Source organism: Vigna unguiculata, unplaced genomic scaffold (genome assembly GCF_004118075.2).
Source record: "Vigna unguiculata cultivar IT97K-499-35 unplaced genomic scaffold, ASM411807v1 contig_418, whole genome shotgun sequence".
NCBI classification, from domain to species: Eukaryota; Viridiplantae; Streptophyta; class Magnoliopsida; order Fabales; family Fabaceae; genus Vigna; species Vigna unguiculata.
The window spans coordinates 1-25926 of record NW_021011129.1 but is presented as its reverse complement, the minus strand read 5'-3'; the positions used below and the strand labels follow the sequence as shown (position 1 = coordinate 25926).

The following is a 25926-nucleotide window of genomic DNA, read 5'->3' as shown; positions in this document are numbered from 1 at the left end:
GTCTGTGTGTTCGTTTTTTTTTTTTATGTAGCTATATGTATAATATTAAGAATAATAAATGACAATTTATGATGGGTATGTTACATAAATTGGTTGAATAAGAAAACAGTAAATTACTAATTAGTAAGATTGCATATGAACTAATATTTAATACATTTGATCAAGATTTGGGTTAATGAGCTATATGTGATGGAGTCAATGGTAGTTGTCTATAAATATACAAACTATTTTAGTAGGTGTCTATAAATATACATTCATTACAAAACTGAAATATATATTTACTACATACATGATGTAGAAAAAAATTAGTAAATGAAAGTATCATACATTTACATCCTTAACCATTTCTTTAACTGGAAGGCCAAATAAAGATTGATGTCTAGGACCCGTATAAAGCTGCTACTTAAGATGCAGTTGAAAGATTATACTATGGTTGATTCGCAGGACATATCTGAATATTTGGTTATTAAGTAAGTTGTCATCGTTTCCACTGCGATAGAGGAATTTTCCCGGACTTGCCCATAATATCTTGGTTGATTACTTTTCCACCATAATGAATTGAAAAAGGATAGGAAAAAAAATTGAAACAATAAAAAAACATGAAAAGCGAATAATCATAAATTGAATAATTGGGCATTCAATAAAGATTTAATAGAGATAATCATAAATGAAAAGGAACAATGGAAAATACATTTTTTGTTTTGTCCAATAAAGATAAATAGCATCAACAAAGTGAGTGTGAAAGCAAAGCCAATAAGCAAGGTAAGACAACTTCATGAAACAAATAGTAATGAAATGATATTGTTGCAGAGAAAAACAAACTGTAGAATAACAGTTACATGTTAAATTATTTTAAAAAGACGAAAGAATAAACATTAATAAATAAAGATAAAGATGAAGATAAGAAGCAAAGACATCCGATTTTATAAAAATCTTGTAAAAGTAACGGTCAATTTTTAAAAATTTAATAAATTATTATATTTAAAGGGTAAAATGGAAATTTTGAAATGTGGACACAAAAAGGGAAATCTCCTCTATATATTGTTATAGATTACTAGTCCTAATGACATTGCTTTTCTTTTAATATTAAGTTTTTCTTTTTCAAGTTCATCTGCGTTTTTAAGTTTTAAAAATTACAAAAGTAATTAAGAAAAACACTAAAACCGCTAGAGCGGCTGACGACACTGTTTTTTTTTTTTAATTTTTTTGTTAATATTAGTTTTCTTTTTATATTAGTTAATATTCGTTTTGTAATTGTTTGTATTATTTAATATTATTTAATTGTTTTAATATTACTTAATTATTATTTTTTATATTATTTAATATTATTTAATTTAAAAAAATTACAAAATTAATTTAAAAAACACTAAAAAACTCTGAAAATTAATAATATAAATTTCACATTTTCATCGTAACTTTCCATTATTTAATTAAAATTTTCATCTTCCTATTATTTCTAGTTTTATAAAAAAAAATACCGCACATTTATTATTAATTGATAACTAAGAAAAAGTTAAAATTTATTCCACAATTAACTAAAATTTAAACAATTAATTAATGTTAATAAATATAAAACTAGAAATAGGAACATTATGCAATTTAAAAACGCGCCAGTAAATTAGAAAAAAAATTTAATATTAAAAAAATAATTAAAATTTTAAAACTTATTTACATTATTAATTTTCAAATTTTCAAAATTTTTTAATTTTTTTAATTAATTTTCCATTTTTTTTAATCAAAAACGCGTCTGTAAATTAAAAATAAAAACCTAATATTAAAAACTAAAATTAAAGAATGTAAAAAAAATTATATTATTAATTTTCAGAATTTTTTAACTGTCTTTAATTAATTTTCTAATTTTTTCAAGTCAAAAATACATCTATAAATTAAAAAAAAAAAAAAACAAAGTTGTTAGGAGCATATGAAGGTTGTATTGAATCATAATGACTTCTTTAATTGAAGTCACATTCATAATGATTTCACTTTTTAAAAATTTACGAAGAAAACGTCCGTAGTCACGATTTCGATACGTTGTTGGGCATCTTAACGACTTCACCCTTCCTTTGTAATTACTCGGTCAACTGATCCAGATTTGTAAGATACAATTGAAACTAACTCATATTTGTAAATTTGTGGAAAGTGTGTATTTTTCCGAGGAATATCGATGGTATTAACAGAATTTTTAGACTCAGAGGTCGATGTAATAAAATTGGTAATGTAAAATAATGACTTACACTAATTACGTAATAATCATAATAATATTGTGTCAATATACCTTGTAACGTCATATTTAATCAATAATCATAATTAAAGCAAACGTCCTCATCTTCATATCCAAACTCAACGCGTATCAAACTTTTATCACATCCCCATCCTCACCGGGTAACGGGTATAATCTCGTATCCATGACCCATTTTCTTACTTCTTCAATATTAATTTTAATAAAATATTAAATAATTATGGTAAAGGAAACATAATATTATCAAATATTCAATATTAGAAGGATGGTTGTTTCTTTGATATCAAATACTTTAAAATAAATTATAATTGTTTACATTTTAGATTATAATACCAAATAAAATTTCATAAGAACCAAAACAATTATTAAATTTGCAAATATTAATGAAACATAGTTGATAAAATTTAAAATTATTTTTAAAAAATATGAAAGGAAAAAAAAATTCAAATTAAAATATATTTTAAATGTTTGTTTACTTCAATCTTTTAAATTATAATGAATCTCTTTTTTATACATTAAAAAGAGTTATAATATATCATTTGATCAAAATGATACAAAGAACAAATAAGAATCATAATAAAAGTTTAAAAAAAATTATAATTGTTTACATTTTAGATTATAATACCAAATAAAATTTCATGAGAACCAACACATTTATTAAATTTACAAACATTAATGAAATCTAGTTGATAAAATTTAAAAATATTTTTTAAAAAATATAAAAGAAAAACAAACATTCAAATTAAAATATATTTTAAATGTTTGTTTACTTCAATCTTTTAAATTCTAATGAATCTCTTTTTTGTACACTAATAAAAGTTATAATATATCATTTGATCAAAATGATACAAAGAACACATAATAATCATAATAAAAGTTTAAAATAAATTATAATTTTTTACATTTAGATTATAATACCAAATAAAATTTCATGACAACCAACACATTTATTAAATTTGAAAACATTAATGAAACCTAGTTGATAAAATTCAAAAATATTTTTTTAAAATATAAAAGGAAAACAAATATTCAAATTAAAATATATTTTAAATGTGTGTTTACTTCGATCTTTTAAATTCTAATGAATTTTTTTTTATACACTAATAAAAGTTATAATATATTACTTGATCAAAACGATACAAAGAACAAATAATAATCATAATAATAAAATTTTAACATAGATCTTGTATCTTTTGAACTTCAATTATTTTGGATGGTGATAAAAAAATATTCATGACAATTACATTAAATTTTTATATTGTAGTAAATAATTATAGTGAAAAAATTACAGTATGAATGATAATGAGTTAGAAAATAAAAAATAATTAGATAAAATATATCGAAATAGTATTCTACATAATGAAAATAAACAATAAATAAAAATATTAACAAATTAACAAATGTTTACAAACAATTTGAGAGACTATTGAAATAAATCGCACAAAGGAAAACAAATATATAATTAAGGGTATGATAAGTTGAAAAATATCTCAAAGATGTAAGAAAACTTTTCAAATATCAACATATACTAAATGGTTGAGAAATAACAAAAATTGTTTTAGCGAAACAAAAGAGTTCTTCAAATGAAACAAAAACTAATAATAATAAGTAAATAATTTTTTTATTTACCTAGTACACGAAAGGTTTGTGTTACTAAATACTTAAATTGATAGTATTAAATATTCTCATGTGAAAGAAAAATATATAATAAATAAAAATATTAAAAAAATAATAAAAATATTCAAATGTGAGACATAAAAAAATTTTAATTGACATACATCTTTTTAACAGAATTACATAAAAGTTATGATAGGTTGAAAAATATAATTGAGATGCGAATGAGTTTCATGACAAACTAAATAATTAGAAAAAATAAAAAATAATATATATATATATATATATATATTATATATAATATATATATATATATGGTTACTTAATTAATTGCGAATATTTTAATAATTTAAACGGGGACGAGTATTATGGCGGGGATATGTACATCCCCATACCCATCCCCATACCCAATTGAAAAAGTTGGGAATTTCCCATACCTATACCCATACCCATACCCAACCAATGCGAGGATTCCCCGTAAAAATGGGGACGAATTCGGGCAATACCCACAGGAATGGGTTTATTTGCCATCTCTACACGCGATAACATAGTAGCGCGGTCTTGGAGCATAACACTACTCCTTACAATATTCAAGGCACACAACGATGCCAAAACAAAACAAGATACAAAGTTCAACAACAATCAAATATAAATTTAAAGGACAAGCTAAAACATGGGCCATAACCCTGCAATAAAGCCCAAAGTAGTAGAATCTAGCCCAGGTGGGCTACGTAGCGGAACCATCACCTCCCTAGTGACCACGAGTGTTTCTCGCATCTGCTCACATCAATAAATTGATGATCATTACAAAAAGAGAAAACTGCACATACATGACATACAACAAACAAAAGGGTAAGCTAGAGCGAAAAAAGATTTATCATACAATCATATGCACTGTCACAGTCAAATATACATGCATCATCCAATCATGTTATGACCTTCCAAACAATACACTAAGACTCAAACACGACTCATCCAGATCCATATAGTTTAGTCAGATTCAGCAGATGCTTGCAATTGTGGGTGATTTCCCTGCTCTACCGAGCTGCTCACCCCCGAGCTAAGTGTTACAATGTCTCAACCCCCCACACAAGGTTAGTCCTTAATGGATTTCAAGCCTCCTGCTACTCTCACCACAAGAGTCAGTCCACTCTATGTCAGATTAACTGACTCCTTAGAGTGTCAGGATACTACCTTACCTTGAATTCTTATCAAATTATATAGATGGGGCACCACCATGAACTCCCACTAACATGGGCCATGGAGTTACGTCCCGACCAACTAAGGCACCACCATAAAGTCTCACCTAGAAGCTCATGGAATTATGTCTTAACCACATACGATTCATATTCCACCAACCAAGTAATACTTATCATGCATATAAGTCTCATACCAACCTTTATAACCAACCGTCATTCATATTCCTTGTCAAATCCATACCAACTCATCATTCTCAAACCATGGGACCAACCATACATGTAGCATATCCAAATCATGTTAAACTCATTCATCATAGACTATAGATTATCTCATTCATACATAATCACCAAATTCATACTTTAAAAGGAAGATCAATACAAACATAGAGCCAACATTGGAGAACAAAGAAGCAACAGAGTTGTCGCAATCGGAATCGCAATGGGACAACGAACCAAAAAAGAAAACGAGTTTGAAAAGAGATTTGGGAGTCGCCACCATAGTTATTCTGGAAAACTATGGAAAACCATAAAGACAAGACAAGTTTGCGAAAACCAGATTTTGGATCCGGGAGTCGGTTACGCGTAGGGAAGGTGTTAGCACTCTACAGTGTAAGACCCGTAAAATTTAATTAATTAAATAAATAATTGATTAATAAATGTGGGAGGGGAAATAATTATGACATTAAATTATGGTTGGTATGACATGGAAAAGTACTAGCTCAAGTGGTTGAGAGTACTTTAATTGTGTGAGAGGAATTGGGTTCGAGTCCTATGTATGCTAACTTTTGTGTTATTGTTTTATTATTTAAATATGTGAAATCATGTTCTGGTATGATATGATGTCTGGATTATGATTGTTAGCATGAAACATGATTGGTTGAATTGGTTATGCACTTGAATGGTGACTAAGTGGTCACCGGTTCAAACCTGGGTAATTCTAAATGAAACTTATTTTTCTTTTGCTAATGTTAACTTTGGATGGAATTGGAAAGGTTAACAAAAACCTACTGGAATCTACAATCACAATTCATGATGAGATATGAATGGCTATTAAAACTTAATAAGTGGAATTTTCGTTTTAATTCTTGGGTTAACCTAAAACACTAGTTTAAAAGGCAAGAGTGAGAGTTTAGGCAAAGTTTTGCAAGGCTGAACATAGACCTAGAAAACAGAGACTAAAAGTGAGTGAGAGGGGTCTGGTGTGAGTGAATTTGGAGGCGGGGTTGAGGAAATTCAAGAGTGGCCATTGGTGATCAAAGGAAAGAGCTTGAGGATTTCAAGTATAGCAAAGGAGATCAGGTTAGGGAAGCTGGTCTCCGATTTTATTATTCGTAATTATAATTGCATGAGTAGCATGATAATTGGATGTATGTTTTCTGTTTTAAATTCTGCGTTTTCTGATTTCTGCAAATTTTTCAGAAATCGCCTAGCGGACTACACATAGCCGCCATGCGGCTCATGTTGAAATTGGGTGTTTCTGGGTGGTCACGAGGGACCGCCTGACGGTGAAGCCCTATACCGCCAGGCGACGCAAACTTATGTCTATTTCTGGGTTTTATTATGATGAATTGCCTGGCGGAGATGAATTTCCGCCAGGCGACGCAAGTGTGTTTGGCTTGATTTAGCGATTGAGTGCATTCTGGAAGGATCTTAATCGGGGAGGAATAAGGATTTAAGGGTTATGAGTTGATTGATGGATTATTTTATTGAATTCCAGTGCAGGCGTTGAATATAATCTATGGAACAGTGATAGGGTTGGAGAGTCGAGAGATACCTACTGTTAGACCATCAGGTGTGGAAAATTTTAAGGAACATGATACGAGTTGAGGGTAGTTTGCACTTAGGGTCGTATACGAACGAGTTAGGGGGCGAACTAGGAGTAGTTGGACAGAACGAAGGTTTCATTGAGAGGTTTGGGGGCTGTTACAGGGAGAAAGGGTTATGGAAATTCCAGGACTGATACGCACCGCCTGGCGGTATGTGTTTTACCACCAGGCGCTATTGCAGAGCTAAGTTTCCTTTGTGTAGATGCTGAAATATGTATGATCTATGATTTTGGAAGTGTAGAAAAGTTTACTGGTATGAGGGCGTAGAGTAAGTTTAAAATAGCAAGTTTGGTAAACGATTTATGCAAGTGAAAGGTAATAATTTATTATAAGGGACTTGTGGTGAGGTGTAGGATAATGCGGTAACTGATATAGTATGGAATGATGGTAGTGAGTTCAGATGAAATGATGCTTTGGACAAAAAGAAAAAAAAGAGGTGGACACTATGCTTTAATTGGAGGTTGGTAAAATATAACGAATGAGGTAGTCAGTTTGGCAATATGAACCTGAAATTCTGGGGATGTGTTATATTAGCTCATAGTTCCTAATTAGGCTATGGTAAGGAAAAAGGGAATTAAGGATCGTAAACTAAAATAGTAATACTCAATTTGGTGGGCTAAGTGAGGAAGAGGAGTTTGGGATGGACTCAGAGGTGCTAAGGCATTCTAGACCAGAATCAAGCTATTCTGGTATAGCGCCTGGCGGGAAGGAACGGCTCCGCCAGGCGATAGAGGGGGAAGCAGAGAATACCTGGTGGCGCCGCGCCTGGCGGTCGAGTCTGTAGCTCCAGGCAGTAACTGTCCAACAGTGGGACACTGGAACGTGGGCGCTTGGCGGTGAGGGTAATTCCGCTAGGCGGTATCTGCGGCGAGGTGAATTTTGAGGCACTGTGCGCCTGGCGGTACGCGACACCGCCAGGCGGTTTGGGAGCTGGCAGCGCCTGGCAGCACGTGTCCCCCGCCAGGCGATTTATACTGCTGTAGCTTTGAGTTTGATTTAGTGTCCCCCGCCAGGTGCATAACGCCTCAAAACCCTTCTCGTTACAGGTACCGCCTGGCGAAACTGCCCTCACCGCTAGGCACCCATGTACTAGTGACCCACTGTTGGCCATCTATCGCCTGGCGCCACAGACTTGACCGCCTGGCGCCGCTCTCTCTGTTATTCTCTAATTCCCTTGGTATCGCCTGACGGAATCGTTTCTACCGCCAGGCGCTATACCAGAATTGCGTGGTTCTGATTAAAAATGTCTTAGCGCCTCTATGTCTTTTCCAAACTCCTCCCCTCGACTTAGCCCCCAGAATTGAGTCTCACCATCTTAACTTACGATCCTTACTTCCCTTTTTCCTTACCATCACTTAATTATGAACTATAGGCTAAGTCAACACACCCTAGAGTTTCATATTCATACTGTCCATCCCTTCTTAGTCCTAAAGCACCATCACATATGAACTTACTACCATCTTTCTTTGCTAGTTCTCATTTAACTCTAACTTTACATGTCTCCCTCAAGAACAACCCACTCAATAAACACCTATATAAACTTCTGCATTATTCTATATCTCATTAACAAGCTCCTGGTAATGGATTCTTGCCATTCACTTGCATAAGTCATTTACCAAGCTTGCTATCCTATATTTACTCTACGCCTACATACAATAAAACATTCCTACATTTCCAAAATCACAGATCCTAAATATTTCAGCATCCCCACAAAGAAAACGAAATCTCTGCAATAGTGCCTGGCGGTAAATCCCGTGTCGCCAGGTGGTGCGTATCAGTTCTGGATTTTCCAGAATTCTTCCTCCCTATAACAGCCCCCAAATCTCACAATTAAACCTTCGTTCTGTCAAATTTCTCCTAGTTCATACCCTAACTCACTCGTATATAGCCCTAGGTGTAAACCACACTCAATTCTTACCATTCCTCTTTAAAATTTCTGCACCGATTGGTCTAATAGCAGATATCTCCATACTTTCTAACCCTATCACTGTTCCATCAATTATAATCAACGTTTATACTGGAATTCAATAAAATAACCCATCAATCATCTTGTAACCACTAAACCTTGATTCTCCCCCGATTAGAATCCTTCTAGAATGCACTTAATCACAAAATCAAGCCAAATAGACTCGCGTCGCCGGGTGGAAATTCATCCCCGCCAGGTAGTTCATCAGAGAAAACCATAAATGGTTATAAGTTTGCGTCGCCTGGCGGTACAGGGCTTCACCGCCAGGAGGTTCCTCGTGGGAACCTAGGAACACTCAATTTTGGCATGAGCCGCTTGGCGACTATGTGTAGCCCGCCAGGTGGTTTCTGGAAATTTTCCAGAAATAAGAAAAAATGCAGAATTAAACAGAAAGCATACATCCAATTATCATACTACTCATGTAATTATTATTACGAATAAGAAAATTGGAGTCCAGCTCCCCTAACCTGGATCCTTTTGCTTATAATTGATTTGGTTGAGGGACTCCAATGATCACCAACGTTCCCCCTTTTGGTGTGCTCTATGGCCACATTTTACCCTTTTAAACTTGACTTTAGTAGCACTTAATTACACAAAACGAAAATTACATAATGATAATGTTAATTACCATTTATTTGGCCTTTATGATATGTTTTTCAGCTACCCACGGCTGCCCCTTAACCATCTAGGGTTTCTATGTCCTTCCACCTTCATGCTAAAAGAATTCTTGGCAAAAAGAAAATTTACTTTAGGTTTACCAAGATTTGAACCCCTAACCATGCAATGCCAAGTCTATACCAAACCATCATGCCAATTCATATTTCATGCCAACAAACATAATTTAAGTATCATATTTATCCACCGCATGATTAACATATATTTAAAATAATAACAATCAATAACACAAAATTAGCATACATAGGACTTGAACCAAAGTCCTCTCACACATATAAAGTACTCTCAATCAATTAAACTAGTTCTTTTCCACGTCATACCAATCATAATTTAATGTCATAAATGCTCTTCCAACCCGTATTTATTAATTAATTATTTATTTAATTAATTAAATTCCACGGGTCTTACATCTCACAATGGAGAATCAAAGATCACGTAGTTCTTATAAAGCTTGCTTGTTTGAAAAAATTGATATTTTGTATTTTTGAAATTTTTGTACTTTTTGGTGTTTTTCAGATTATTTGAAAAAATGGTGTCACATGACGCGAACGGCCGGACATAAATCAAAAGAAAAGAAAATATTTTTAGTATTTTTAGAAAATAAGTGTCACACAGTGCGAGCGACTGGACAAACACAATAAAGAGAAGTAGAACTTTTTTTTGATTTTTTTTCTATATTTGTAATTTTTATAGTTTTCAAATATATTTGTTTTTTTTAAATAATAATAAGATAAATAAATAAATAAAAGGATGAAATTATTTAAGAGGGATAAAAGTGGAAAACAAAATATGGGGTACAAGAATAATTAGTGGGAGGTACATGAAGTAAACACAATAATAGGCCCAAAAACAAAAGACAAAGATATGGGGTGCAAGACTACCACATGTGGGAGGTACACGAAGTAAGGAGGTGGGGTGTGTAAAGTGACACATAGGGGTAAGAAATAAAATGATGCGGGGTGTATGCACGGGTGCGCGATTAGTAATTGTGGAGGTGCGCGAGTAAGTAAACAAACTCAACAAAAATAATGAACAATGACACAGGGGTGTTGCTAAGTAAAATAAGGAGTGTTGGTAAGTAAAATAAGGAGTGTATGAAGAATAGTGAAACAAGCCTAATTGAAATATAAAGAAGGGGTGCATGTAGTATGGGCAGGGGTGTGCGAAGTAAATGAGATGGCAGGCCACTTTCTTTTATTCTCTCAAAGAAAAAAAACGAAACCCTAATTAAGGGTAAAGCTCTCCTTCACGCACGCACAACAACCTTTTCTTCTCGACACCACTACAACTCCAACCCCTAAAACACGCGTCTGCACAACCTGGATCGACGACGACAACGATGTCGGCCACCGTCGCGAGCCCTGTCGGCGACGACACCGTCGTTTGATTCACCTCGTGTGAGGCACTCCTACACCAATGTCCACTACGACTTCTCTTCCCGCGAAATCTGGATCGAGACACGGCAGCCACATCGCCGTCGTCGCTTGCCCACACCAACGACGCCTAGAGCCGATGGTGTTGCTCCTTTTCCTTCTTGTGTGAGCCACCGCCGTTGGGTTCGCCACTGAGCGCGACCACACTCCTCTGCTCGAACTCCGACTTGAGATGACTCACTCTAATACCCAATCACGTGGCTGCCACGACCAAGACCGTCACCCCGCCGCAACCAGTCAAAGATGCCGTCGGCGACAACGACGCCCACCACAGGCCTCGACGACGAAGGCCTAGGGATACTTGACCTTCGCTCACTCTTCTCAGGCGTTCCTTCGTGCGATCGCCTAGGGCCACCATTGTTAGCGCGCGTTTTCCGTTCAAAGCTCCGAATCACCACCGGCGATGGTTTCCACTCCCTTACGACTATGTGCTATGATTGGACGCAATTGATTCGGGAAAATGAGACTGGAATGGGTTTCTGATCCAGTGTGGTATTGGATTGCAGGGATGGGGTTGTGATTTTGTTTTTTTCTTGTGCGTTCTGTTTGCAGGTTGAAATGGTGTTGTGATGTTGAGGTGGTGGTTCTACAAATGAGTGCGGCGAGATGGTGATGATAATGGGAAGGATTGGTGTTTGTGTTGAGTGCGGCGGGAAAGTGGTGATAATTGGAGGAATTGGTCTGTGGTAGTTGAATGGAGAATGAGCTTTTTCGGTGTGTTGATGATGGTTGAGGAAAATAGAGCCTGGGTTGCTATTTTTTGTTTTATTGGTTGCGAGAAGAGAAGGATGAATTTGGGGTAAGATGATGGGTTGCGGAGCTTGGTTTTGGAATGGGGTTCTGATCCGGTGCGGTGTTGGATTGCAAGGGCGGGGTTGTGATTCTGGTTTTTACGCAGGTGTGAGACAAAGATAATGGTGGGCGAGTAAGCGGGTGAAGACGTGTTCTACAAAATATAATTGTTTGTGTGTGATGAGTTCAAATTTTTGTCCTCATTTAATATTTAAATTTGGGGATTTAATTGAATTTTCTGTGCTTAAAGATTGATTTAATTAGAATTTGTGATTATTGGATTTATTGTGTAAGTTTGGTAAAAGTGGCGTAAAAATTGATTTTATGAATATTTTAACGTTTGTTAATGCAGCTGGAATTTATTTTTGGTCAATTAATAGTGTGATTTTAAAATATTCAAAGTTACAAAATAAGTCCAAAATCAAGAAATTCTGAAAAAGAATAAATCAGGAGCTAAATGCACCTCCAGTTTTTATTTGCACACTCCTCCTGGAAGTAGACCATAAAAACTTGTTCTACACTCCCAGTTTTCACTAAGTTGCACCCCTCCTACCACTTAAACTTCACTCAATCAGATCATGTCATGTGGCAATCCCCACCTCTTAAAATTAGTCAACCAGATCATGCCATGTGGCAATCCCCACCTTTTAAGATTAGCCAACCATAAGCCGCCACGTGTCATAATCCCCACCTCACCAAATTAACCACTCAGATTCTGCCACGTCATCATCTTCATCTCCCAAAACCCTAACCCTAATTTTCTCCTCTCTTTCCACCCTCCACGGCAGCCGCCGCTGCCAACCTCGCTGACCACCACGCCGCTGCAGCAGATCCGCCACTGTTCCTTCACCACCTTCACGCCAGAAAACGCAGGAGCAACAACCAGAACAGCAACAATCTCGCCGGCCACCGCACCACCATCTTCGTCCGCGACCACCACGATTCTGCAGCACACACATCTCCTCGCCGCGCCACCACCATCTTCCTCCATTCGCGGCCGTCACAGAACCTCGCGCTCACCACGAATCGCGCAGCCACCTTCACTTGCAACAACGTCACGCCGCCACCGCAGACCTGCCACAACTTCGCAGCTCCGCAACGCCACCTCCATTCTTCATCGCAGATCTGAAACTCTGGCGAACTCGAGCCAACGAAGCTTCCCTGTGACGCACCTGCAACCATCCGCGAACCCAGATTCCGTGAGCAGCGCCGCCTCCATCTTCTCTGCGCAGCCGTGAGCGAGAACGGCCATAACAGTAGCGGAAACCACAACCATTGCGACGCAGCAGCGAACACTTCCAGAAGCAACACCACCACGCCGGAAATCTGACCGCCGCGCCGTCAGCCGCGCCGTTGCAGCACCTACAAGCCTCCGTGAAACCCAAAGGAGCAAGCGGAAACCCTAATTTGGGAGAGAGAAGGAGCTGCCACGTGTCATCCTCTCAATGGACACTGAAATGGTCAAAACTGGTCAACTCTGGTCAACTCTGGTCAACTGGTCAAAGTCAGCAGTCAATTCTGGTCAAAATTGCAAATATGGTTAAATGAGAGGGGCAGAATTGGAAATTTGACAGCAATTAAGTTGCTAATTAATTAAATAAAAATAAAAGATTTTAGCAACTGACAGATAAAGCCCAAAGTCCAGTGGAAGCCTATATAAAGAGACTTAAGGGAGCAGACTGACGACTGACATTTTTTTTTACGACTGACAGCTTAGACACTTAGAACTCTCTGGTTTTGGCAAATACCGTCTCCACCACATCTCTCATTCTTTCTTTTATTTTCTTTCTTTCATATCATCATGTATTCCATCAAAGCCATGGAGGGCTAAGCTTTAAGGGTTGATTCCACTGTAATTTCTTAAATGGATTCTGAGGTTAGATGAATTTATATATTTTGTTATTTTGATTATTGTTGTGGTTTTTGTTTATCTATGTCCTTTGCTTCTTAATTGAATAGAAAATAATGATTTTAAATCTACATGCATGCTAATCATATGAGTTAAAAGGTTTTTAAATGAAATTGAGACTTTACTTTGATTTTGTTTAGAAACTTTCATTTGATTAAATAAGTTTTTGCCAATAATTGAGACTTTAATTTGATTAGAGGTAATTACTTTAACTAAAATTAGTCAAGACTTTACTTTGATTAATTAAGTTTTCTATTTGGTAAAGAAACAAAGGAATAGACATGATTAGGCATAGTAAAATTAATTGAGACTGTACTTTGATTAAATTTACTATGGACAATCTAAACAATTCTCACTTTTAATTGAGACTGTACTTTGATTAAAAGTGAGGATGCCAACAAATGAATTGAGTCTTTACATTGATTTATTTGTAAATCAACAACAATAATTAATTTAACAATAATCTCTAGATAACCAATGAAGAATCTTATTTAGAAAAAGTGATGGAATTGACCTATTTACTATTACTGTGTTTACAATCTTCCGTGTCATTTTCTTTGCATATCAAAACCCCCCTTTTTTATAGTTGCTAGTTTTAATTGCATTTTTGAATCAAATATTTGAGATCAATTCCGTATTCGTTGTGAGACGACTCAGGGTTATCTTAACCCTAACTATTTTCTTCACTACAAACTGGCAATACTGAAGTTGCTAAAGTAGTGGTAATTTGATCGCCTAACGACAGCGATATCAAATTTGGCGCCGTTGCCGGGGATCGAACCCGGGTCGTCGGCGTGACAGGCGGAAATACTTACCACTATACTACAACGACATCTTAACTTATTTCTTTCTTGAAATCTTTCTCCAAAACAAGAATAGGAAGAAAAAAACACACAGGGAAACACTTTCAGGTGGATTGCATAGTGCATGACTCGGGCCAATCCGGGTCAATTTTATCAACTTGATTCAGAACTTGAAAGGAACTTGCGTAAATCACGTAGGAGACTTGAACTCAGGTGTTCTACTGAAGGAGCACCATCATCATCTGAACCTACCACTGAAAGTGTACCACTAGAATCACCTCCGGTGATTAACATATCTTCTGATCCATCACCTGAACTAGAAATTCAAGAAGATAGAATGGAAGAAAGAACAATAAGAGAGTTGGCTTCACCGGATGCAGCCATTACACAAAACATGTGCATCCAATATCCAGATGGAGAATGTGAGCTTAAGTCTGGGTTAATCCATCTTTTACCCAAATTCCATGGATTAGCAGGAGAAGACCCATACCATCATTTGAAGGAATTTCATGTTGTTTGTTCATCCATGAGACCTACAACAGTGACAGAGGAACATATCAAGCTTAAGGCTTTTCCATTCTCATTGCAAGATGCCGCTAAGAATTGGTTATACTGCCTTCCGCCAGGATCCATCAATACCTGGGAGACTCTGAAAAGATTATTTCTGGAAAAGTTTTTTCCAGCATCTAGAGTTGCTGCTATTCGCAAAGATATTTATGGGATAAGGCAACAAGAAAGAGAAAGTCTTCACGAGTATTGGGAAAGATTCAAAAAGCTATGTGCTTCATGTCCTCATCACTAAATAAACGAGCATCTCCTCATTCAATACTTTTATGAGGGATTGAGTATCATGGATAGACAAATGATAGATGCTGCAAGTGGAGGGTCATTGGTGGACAAAACGCCAACAAATGCAAGACAATTGATTGAAACTATGGCGTCAAACCATCAACAATTTTCCACAAGGAGTAATTCTATAACTCTATTGAAGGGAACCCATGGAGTAGAAGCTTCATATGTTGCAGATCACAAGAAATTAGAAGGGAAGTTGGATGACTTAGCAGCCATGGTAAGGACCTTGATAGACTTACAGAAAAAGCCTATCCCTTCTACTTTATGTGGAATTTGTGCTTCTACTAATCATCCTACAGAGGCTTGTTCTATGTTAAAAGAGACAGGGATGTTAGACAATGAACAACCTCAGGCATATGCTGCAAACATCTATGGCAATAATAGACCACCTCGGCAGCAATACAACCATGATTTGTCCTCCAACAAGTACAACCCAGATTGGAAGGAATATCCCAGCCAGAAATGGGGAAATCAACAACCTCAACACTAACAAGTCTATGTTCCACCTCAACAGAGGCAACAACCACAACCAGCTGCAACCTCTGGTGATTCAAACATGGAAGCAATGATGAAAATGATGGCTGACATGATGAAGGGACAAATCAATGAGTTGAAACAGACGATGGAAGCAACCAATCAGAATTTGCAAAATCAGATTGGACAAATGGCAAATGAGTTAAATCAGATGAAGTCTCAACAAGGCTCAAGCAATTTGCCTGCACAAATTGTAATCAACCCGAGAAATGTAAGTGCTATTACTTTAAGATCGGGTAAGCAAATACAAGGTCTTGGGGATGCCCAAGAAGATGAAGATAAGGACAATGAAGTTGTACCTAATGATGAAAGAGGAAGATCAGATGAAGCAACACAAGCAGCAACATCTGAAATGCCTGCACCCAGTGATAACTCCAGGTTGGTATCCCCTAATACTTCCTCTGAAAATCCTTCTCCTTATTCTCCTCCTCCTCCCGATCCAAACCGTTTGAAACCAAAAACTAAAAAGATGGAGGAGTTAGACAAAGAAATCCTGAATACTTTCAAGAAAGTGGAGATAAACATTCCTTTGTTGGATGCTGTGAGACAAATTCCTAAATACGCCAAGTTTCTCAAAGAATTATGTACACATAAAAGGCGTATTATGGACAAAGAGGTAGTGAACATGGGAAGAAACGTCTCTAGCTTAATTAAGAAGCCTGCAGTCAGAATGCCGCAAAAGTGTAAGGATCCAAGTATCTTTTCTGTTCCCTGCATTATAGGAAGTACTAAGTTTGACAATGCTATGTTAGATTTAGGAGCTTCCATTAATGTAATGCCTTTATCTGTTTTTACTTCACTTCATCTTGGACCTCTTAAGTCTACTGGTGTGGTCATTCAGTTGGCCAACCGTAGCACAGTTAACCCTACAGGTGTGCTAGAAGATGTGCTTGTCCGTGTGGACAAGTTAATTTTTCCTGCAGATTTCTACATCTTGGACATGAAGGATGATGAAGGAATGAGTTCAACCACAATTATCTTGGGAAGACCATTCATGATGACAGCACGTACCAAGATAGACGTGCATGCAGGATCCTTGACTATGGAGATAGTAGATGAGAAGGTGCAGTTCAACGTGCTAGAAGCCATGAAGCACCCAATTGAAGACCATTCTTTGTTTTGCATTGATTTATTGAGTAATGTAGTGAATAATTATGCTTTTGGACTTTTGGACGTTTTATCTGGTTTTTCTTCTTTTTTGGATTTTTCTTTTTCGAATATTTCGGGCTCAATTTTAGACGAAAGAGAAAATTGCAAAACAGGTGATGTTGAGGACGCGGTGTCACTATTTGATACCTCTGTGGCGTCCAAGTGTGATGCTGAGGTGGCTGAAATTACCTTAGGCAGTAAAATGTTGCCATCTGTGGAACAACCACCCACTTTGGAGTTGAAACCTTTACCATCTTGATATCGCTGTCGTTAGGCGATCAAATTACCACTACTTTAGCAACTTCAGTATTGCCAGTTTGTAGTGAAGAAAATAGTTAGGGTTAAGATAACCCTGAGTCGTCTCACAACGAATACGGAATTGATCTCAAATATTTGATTCTCAAAAATGCAATTTAAAACTAGCAACTATAAAAATAGGGAGGTTTTGATATGCAAAGAAAATGACACGGAAGATTGTAAACACAGTAATAGTAAATAGGTCAATTCCACTGCTTTTTCTAAATAAGATTCTTCATTGGTTATCTAGAGATTATTGTTAAATTAATTATTGTTGTTGATTTACAAATCAATCAATGTAAAGACTCAATTCATTTGTTGGCATCCTCACTTTTAATCAAAGTACAGTCTCAATTAAAAGTGAGAATTGTTAGATTATCCATAGTAAATTCAATCAAAGTACAGTCTCAATTAATTTTACTATGCCTAATCATGTCTATTCCTTTGTTTCTTTACCAAATAGAAAACTTAATTAATCAAAGTAAAGTCTTGACTAATTTTAGTTAAAGTAATTACCTCTAATCAAATTAAAGTCTCAATTATTGGCAAAAACTTATTTAATCAAATGAAAGTTTCTAAACAAAATCAAAGTAAAGTCTCAATTTAATTTAAAAACCTTTTAACTCATATGATTAGCATGTATGTAGATTTAAAATCATTATTTTCTATTCGATTAAGAAGCAAAGGACATAGATAAACAAAAACCACAACAATAATCAAAATAACAAAACATATAAATTCATCTAACCTCAAAATCCATTTAAGAAATTACAGTGGAATCAACCCTTAAAAGCTTAGCCCTCCATGGCTTTGATGGAATACATGATGATATGAAAGAAAGAAAATAAAAGAAAGAATGAGAGATGTGGTGGAGACGGTATCTGCCAAAATCAGAGAGTTCTAAGTGTCTAAGCTGTGAGTTGTAAAATATGTCAGTCGTGAATTGTGTCACCCTTCTACTCCCTTAAGTCTCTTTATATAGGCTTCCACTGGACTTTGGGCTTTATCTGTCAGTTGCTAAAATCTTTTATTTTTATTTAATTAATTAGCAACTTAATTTCTGTCCAATTTCCAATTCTGCCCCTCTTATTTAAGCATTTTTACCAAATTGACTAGAATTTGACCAGAATTGACTGCTGACTTTGACTAGTTGACCAGAGTTGACCAGTTGACCAGTTTGACTGTCCTATCAGACGCTGACACGTGGCAGTGCAGATTCTCTCTCCAGAATTAGGGTTTCACTCTCACACTCTTCTCCCTCCCTCGTGACGGCGGCTGCTCCGACGTGTGGCTGCTCCGGCGAGCTCGCGGTGGCTGCAGAACAGGTGGTGAACTGCGCGGTGGTCCGGCGAGCGGAGGTGTGGCAGTTCTGTTGCAGCGGCGTGGTGGTCGTGGTGGTGTGCTCGAGAAGATGGAGGTGTGGTTGCCGTGGTTTCTGGTGTGTCGCCGGCGAAGTGAGGAGGTGAACTGGTTCGTGCAGTGCAGCAGCGTGAGGTGCAGAGAAGACGGAGGCGCGATGGTGGTTCGTGACGGCGCGGTGGCTGGCTGCGGGATGGCGCTGGTTCGCGAACTGTGGCGGCCGGAGGTGCACTGCGGTGGCTGCTGTGTGAGGAAGAAGAACTCGCGGTGGTTTCGCGATGATGGTGGCACGCGGAGCTGCTGGACGCGAGAAGAAGATGGCGTTGCTGTTGCGGTGGTGCTCCGGCGAAGTGAGGAGGTGCGGCGGCAGCGTGAAGGATTCGCAGGTGCAGGCGCGGTGGTTGCAGCTTCTCTTCTCCTCTGGTGGTGGCGCGCCGCGGTGGCCGGCGAGATTGGCGGCGGTGGCTGTGTGGAGGGTGGTCATGGTGGTTGAAATTAGGGTTAGGGTTTTTGGGAGATGAAGATGATGACGTGGCAAGATCTGAGTGGTCAATTGGGTGAGTGGAGGATTATGACACGTGGCGGCTTATAGTTGGCTAATTTTAAAAGGTGGGGATTGCCACATGGCATGATCTGGTTTAGTGGAGTTTAAGTGGTAGGAGGGGTGCAACTTAGTGAAAACTGGGGTGCAGAACAGGTTTTTGTGGTCCACTTGAGGAAGGAGTGTGCAAATAAAAACTGGGGGTGCATTTAGCTCCTGATTTATTCTTTTTCAGAATTTCTTGATTTTGGACTTATTTTGTAACTTTGAATATTTAAAATCACACTATTAATTGACCAAAAATAAATTCCAGCTGCATTAACAAACGTTAGAATATCCAATAATATTTATGCAACTAAAATCAATTTTTACGCCACTTTTACCAAACTTACTCAATAAATCCAATAATCACAAATCCTAATTAAATCAATCTTTAAGCACAGAAAATTCAATTAAATCCCCAAATTTAAATATTAAATGAGGACAAAAATTTGAACTCATCACACACTCACACTTATCCTTTTGCACTCCTGGGCAAAATTGAACAATTTCAAAACTTTTTTCTGAGGTCTTTTATTCCATATTTTCAGTGGATTAAAGAAATGAATACCAATAGAAACAGATCAATCTTCTAGAAATCATGTTGTCATGCACAAACAAATGGATGAAATTCTGTTTTTCACACATGAGTTAATCTTTTGAGTTTACAAGATAATCAAATATGAAAGAGAAACACTCAAGTTAAATATATATTTTCTCACCAAGATTCGCTCAAGTGTTTTGGCTTGTGTTTTCACTCAAAATACCCATGCAAGTAAACACTCTCAATGCTTAGCAAGACTCTAATATTCACAGCTTTCAGAAAACATGCATTCAAAAATCATGAGGACTTTCCACAGGTTATAATGAGGCTAAGGCAAAGGTAGGAAAAACTTTAGGATTTGTGTGTTTTTGAAATAGTAAGGAAGAAAGAGTTATGGAGCACAGTTTCAAAAATAATCTTTACTTCTTCTTCTTTTTTTCTCTTTTATCCTTTGTTGCTCTTTTTCAGACAGCAATCATTTTTCATTTCAACACTCTGTCATCAACAATTATTTTCCTTTTGCCATTTTTACAACTTTGTGGGGGAAATACACACCCCCACACTTTATTCCTCAATCAATCTCAACATAATCCACTAGCTCCTTCTTTCTCCCTAAGGACAAACATGGTCTTTTTCTTTTTAAGGTTTAACAATATGCTCAAAACAAGAAAAAGAGGTTTAAGCTCAAGGGGCTACCAATGGATCAATGTTATGGTTAGCTTATTTGGCCAAGTAGCTAAAAACAAGAAATGCCTCAGTCATATCAAATCATGCATGTTCACCTAAGATGCAAAACAATAGAATTAAGCTAAACATTTGAGTACCAACAAGACATGAGCAAATCACACAAGAAAAATAGGAATGGCACATGGTAGTTCATCCTTACAATAAAGCTCAAAACTCACAAGGTCAAAAACTCTTTCACAAAAGATTTATTCCAGAAACTCTCAAATCAACTCAATCAAGTAAATCACAGAATCAATCCATTCATAGCACATGACTCTTATTTTCCCAGAATTATGACCGTTCCAATTAGTAAATCAAATCCAAAAATCCAATGTCAATATGTTTTATTGAAAACAGAAATTTTTTTTTTTAAATAAAAACAAACAAAAACAAAATTAGAAAAGGAAAAACAAAACAAATAGAAAACAAAAACAGAAAAGGGGGAAATCTCCCCACACCCCCACACTTTATCCATGCATTGTCCTCAATGTATTCAATATGTATAAAATGCAAAGAAAAAGTATGAAGTGTACTTACCTCCTCAAGGTGGAAGGTATGAGGGAGAAGTCAAGTTCATCCCATCCATCGTCTTATTCAGCATATCTTGATTTTCATTGAATATCCGAAGACGATGCCCATTAACTTTAAAAGTTCTTGCTGAAGATTCTTCCTTGATCTCCACTGCTCCATAAGGGAAGACTTCTGTAACAATGTATGGTCCTTCCCAAGTAGAACGCAACTTACCACTCATGTGACCAAGCTTGGATTTGTATAGTAACACCTTCTGGCCTACCTTGAAATCCTTTCTAGCCACAAGCTTTTGGTCATGGAACTTCTTGGTTTTCTCTTTGTAGAACTTTGAATTTTCATAGGCTGCTAGCCTAATCTCCTCTAGTTCTTGCAATTGAAGCTTTCGCTCATTTCCTGCTTCTTCCAAATCCAAGTTGCATGCTTTCACGGCCCAATAGGCCCGATGTTCAATCTCCACAGGTAGATGACAAGCCTTTCCAAAAACCACCCTGAAAGGTGACATACCTATAGGTGTTTTGTAGGCTGTCCTGTGTGCCCAAAGTGCTTCATCCAATCTTGTGGCCCAATCCTTTCGACTAGGCTTCACTACTTTCTCTAGGATCTTTTTAATCTCTCTGTTAGAGATCTCAGCTTGTCCATTGGTTTGGGGGTGATATGGTGTAGCAATGCGATGTGTCACCCCATACTTCTTCAACATGTTCTCAAGTAGCCTATTACAGAAATGAGTCCCCTGGTCACTGATGATGGCTCGTGGTATCCCAAATCTGCAGAAAATGTTAGACCTGACAAAACTCATAACAACTCGAGAATCATTAGTCCTTGTAGCTATGGCTTCCACCCATTTGGAGACATAGTCTACAGCAAGCAAAATATAAGAAAACCCAAAAGAAGGAGGAAAAGGACCCATAAAATCAATACCCCAAATATCAAATACCTCACAATATAGCATGGGTTGTTGAGGCATTTCATCCCTTCTTGTAATGGATCTGGCTGCCCTTTGGCACTGCTCACAATTTTCATATACCCTCTGTGCATCTTTAAAAATAGTAGGCCAATATAATCCACAATCCAACACCTTCCTACCTGTTCTTTGTGTGCCATAATGTCCACCAAAAGGAGATGAATGACAGAACTCAAGCACATGAGGTATCTCGATATCTGGAACACACCTCCTTATGACTTGGTCACTACCAATGCGCCATAAGGTTGGGTCTTCCTAGATATAGTACTTTGCCTCACTTTTTAGCTTGATTCTTTCATATTTGGAGAAGGAAGGAGGAATAGCAGAAACAACCAAATAATTAACAATGTCAGCAAACCAAGGTTCAGGAAACATACCTTTCACAGCAGTCAATGCTAGGAGGACTTCATCAGGAAAGTCATCCTTAAAAGGAATGTTATCTTCTCCATTTTCAATCCTGCTAAGATGATCGGCTACTAAGTTATGTGCTCCACTTCTGTCTAGAATCTCAATGTCAAACTCTTGGAGCAGTAGCATCCATCTGATCAACCTTGGTTTCGAATCTGCTTTCTTCAGAAGGAATTTTAATGCTGCATGATCAGTATAAACAATTACCTTGGAACCAAGTATATACGGTCTGAATTTGTCCAAGGCAAACACAACGGCCAATAATTCCTTCTCAGTCGTGGTGTAGTTGGCCTGCGCTGTATCCAATGTTCTGGAAGCATAATATATCACATGTGATAGCTTCCCATCTTTTTGTGCAAGCACCGCTCCTACTGCAAAGTTTGATGCATCACACATCAACTCGAACGGTAACGTCCAGTCAGGTGGTTGGATGATAGGAGTGGTGGTAAGCGCCTTTTTCAATGTATCAAATGCATCTTTGTACCTCTCTCCAAAGTCAAATACTATATCCTTTTGCAACAAGTTGGAGAGAGGGTTGGCTATCTTGCTGAAGTCCTTGATAAACCTCCTGTAAAATCCTGCATGTCCAAGAAAAGATCGAACCTCTTTCACAGAAGAGGGGTAAGGCAATTGTGAAATAATATCAATTTTAGCAGGATCTACAGATATACCATTCTTGGAAACAACGTGACCTAAAACTATACCTTGTTCCACCATAAAATGACATTTTTCAAAATTTAGAACAAGGTTAGTTTCTTCACATCTCTCCAAGACTCTAGCAAGATTAGACAAGCAATGATCAAAAGATGAACCATATACACTAAATCATCCATAAAACCTCAATACAATGCTCCAACAAATCTGTAAAAATACTCATCATACATCGTTGAAATGTTCCAGGAGCATTGCAAAGGCCAAATGGCATTTTTCTATAAGCATATGTACCGAATGGACAAGTAAAAGTAGTCTTATGTTGATCCTCTGGGGCAATACAAATCTGAAAATACCCAGAGAATCCATCAAGAAAACAGTAATGAGACTTACCTGCCAATCGATCTAACATCTGGTCCATGAATGGTAAAGGAAAGTGGTCCTTCCTGGTGGCCTGGTTTAGTCTTCTATAATCAATACAGACCCTCCAGCTATTCTGAATACGAGTAGGAATCAACTCGTTCTTCTCATTCTTGACCACGGTGATCCCAGATTTCTTGGGGACCACATGTACAGGACTCACCCAAGTGCTGTCAGAAATGGGATATATAATACCTGCTTGTAGCAACTTGGTGACTTCTTTCTTCACAACCTCCATCAGCTGAGGATTCAGTCTCCTCTGAGGTTGCCTCACTGGCTTAGCATCCTCCTCCAAGAGTATTCTGTGCATGCAGAAAGAAGGACTAATACCAGGAATATCTGCCAAAGTCCAGCCTATTGCTCGCTTGTGATCTTTGATAACCTGCAATAGCTTTTGTTCCTGCTCGTTAGTAAGCAAGGCAGATATAATAACAGGGAGTTTCCCATCCCTCTCAAGATAAACATATTTCAAATGAGATGGTAAAGGTTTCAACTCCAAAGTGGGTGGCTGTTCCACAGATGGCAACATTTTATTGCCTAAGGTAATTTCAGCCACCTCAGCATCACACTTGGACGCCACAGAGTATCAAATAGTGACACTGCATCCTCAACATCACCTGTTTTAAAATTTTCTCTTTTGTCTAAAATTGAGCCCGAAATATTCAAAAGAGAAAAATCCAAAGAAGAAGAAAAACCAGATAAAACGTCCAAAGTCCAAAAGCATAATTGTTCACTACATTACTCAATAAATCAATGCAAACAAAGAATGGTCTTCAATTGGGTGCTTCATGGCTTCTAGCACGTTGAACTGCACCTTCTCATCTCCTATCTCCATAGTCAAGGATCCTGCATGCACGTCTATCTTGGTACGTGCTGTCATCATGAATGGTCTTCCCAAGATGATTGTGGTTGTACTCATTCCTTCATCATCCTTCATATCCAAGATGTAGAAATCTGCAGGAAAAATTAACCTGTCCACACGGACAAGAACATCTTCTAGCACACCTGCAGGGTTAACTGTGCTACGGTTGGCCAATTGAATGACCACACCAGTAGACTTAAGAGGTCCAAGATGAAGTGAAGTAAAAACAGATAAAGGCATTACATTAATGGAAGCTCCTAAATCTAACATAGCATTGTCAAACTTAGTACTACCTATAATGCAGGGAACAGAAAACATACCTGGATCCTTACACTTTTGCGGCATTCTGACTGCAGGCTTCTTGATTAAGCTAGAAACGTTTCTTCCCATGTTCACTACCTCTTTGTCCATAATACGCCTTTTATGTGTACATAATTCTTTGAGAAACTTGGCGTATTTAGGAATTTGTCTAACAGCATCCACAAAGGAATATTTATCTCCACTTTCTTGAAAGTATTCAGGATTTCTTTGTCTAACTCCTCCATCTTTTTAGTTTTTGGTTTCAAACGGTTTGGATAGGGAGGAGGAGGAGAATAAGGAGAAGGATTTTCAGAGGAAGTATTAGGGGATACCAACCTGGAGTTATCACTGGGTGCAGGCATCTCAGATGTTGCTTGTGTTGTTTCATCTGATCTTCCTCTTTCATCATTAGGTACAACTTCATTGTCCTTATCTTCATCTTCTTGGGCATCCCCAAGGCCTTGTATTTGCTTACCCGATCTTAAAGTAATAGCACTTACATTTCTCGGGTTGATTACAGTTTGTGCAGGCAAATTGCTTGAGCCTTGTTGAGACTTCATCTGATTTAACTCATTTGCCATTTGTCCAATCTGATTTTGCAAATTTTGATTGGTTGCTTCCATCGTCTGTTTCAACTCATTGATTTGTCCCTTCATCATGTCAGCCATCATTTTCATCATTGCCTCCATGTTTGAATCACAAGAGGTTGCAGTTGGTTGTGGTTGTTGCCTCTGTTGAGGTGGAACATAGACTTGTTGGTGTTGAGGCTGTTGATTTCCCCATTTCTGGCTGGGATATTCCTTCCAATCTGGGTTGTACTTGTTGGAGGACAAATCATGGTTGTATTGCTGCCGAGGTGGTCTATTATTGCCATAGATGTTTGCAGCATATGCCTGAGGTTGTTCATTATCTAACGTCCCTGTCTCTTTAACATAGAACAAGCCTCTGTAGGATGATTAGTAGAAGCACAAATTCCACATAAAGTAGAAGGGATAGGCTTTTTCTGTAAGTCTGTCAAGGTCCTTACCATGGCTGCTAAGTCATCCAACTTCCCTTCTAATTTCTTGTGATCTGCAACATATGAAGCTTCTACTCCATGGGTTCCCTTCAATAGAGTTATAGAATTACTCCTTGTGGAAAATTGTTGATGGTTCGATGCCATAGTTTCAATCAATTGTCTTGCATTTGTTGGCGTTTTGTCCACCAATGACCCTCCACTTGCAGCATTTATCATTTGTCTATCCATGATACTCAATCCCTCATAAAAGTATTGAATGAGGAGATGCTCGTTTATTT

The 25926-nt window shown here is 37.2% G+C and overlaps 1 non-coding gene across 1 annotated transcript; it reads right to left on the bottom strand.

Moving 5' to 3' along the window:
• Positions 1-14413: 14413 nt before the first annotated feature.
• Positions 14414-14485, bottom strand: TRNAD-GUC. Its single transcript has one exon. It is a non-coding gene; the product is annotated as a tRNA-Asp (tRNA).
• Positions 14486-25926: the final 11441 nt, after the last annotated feature.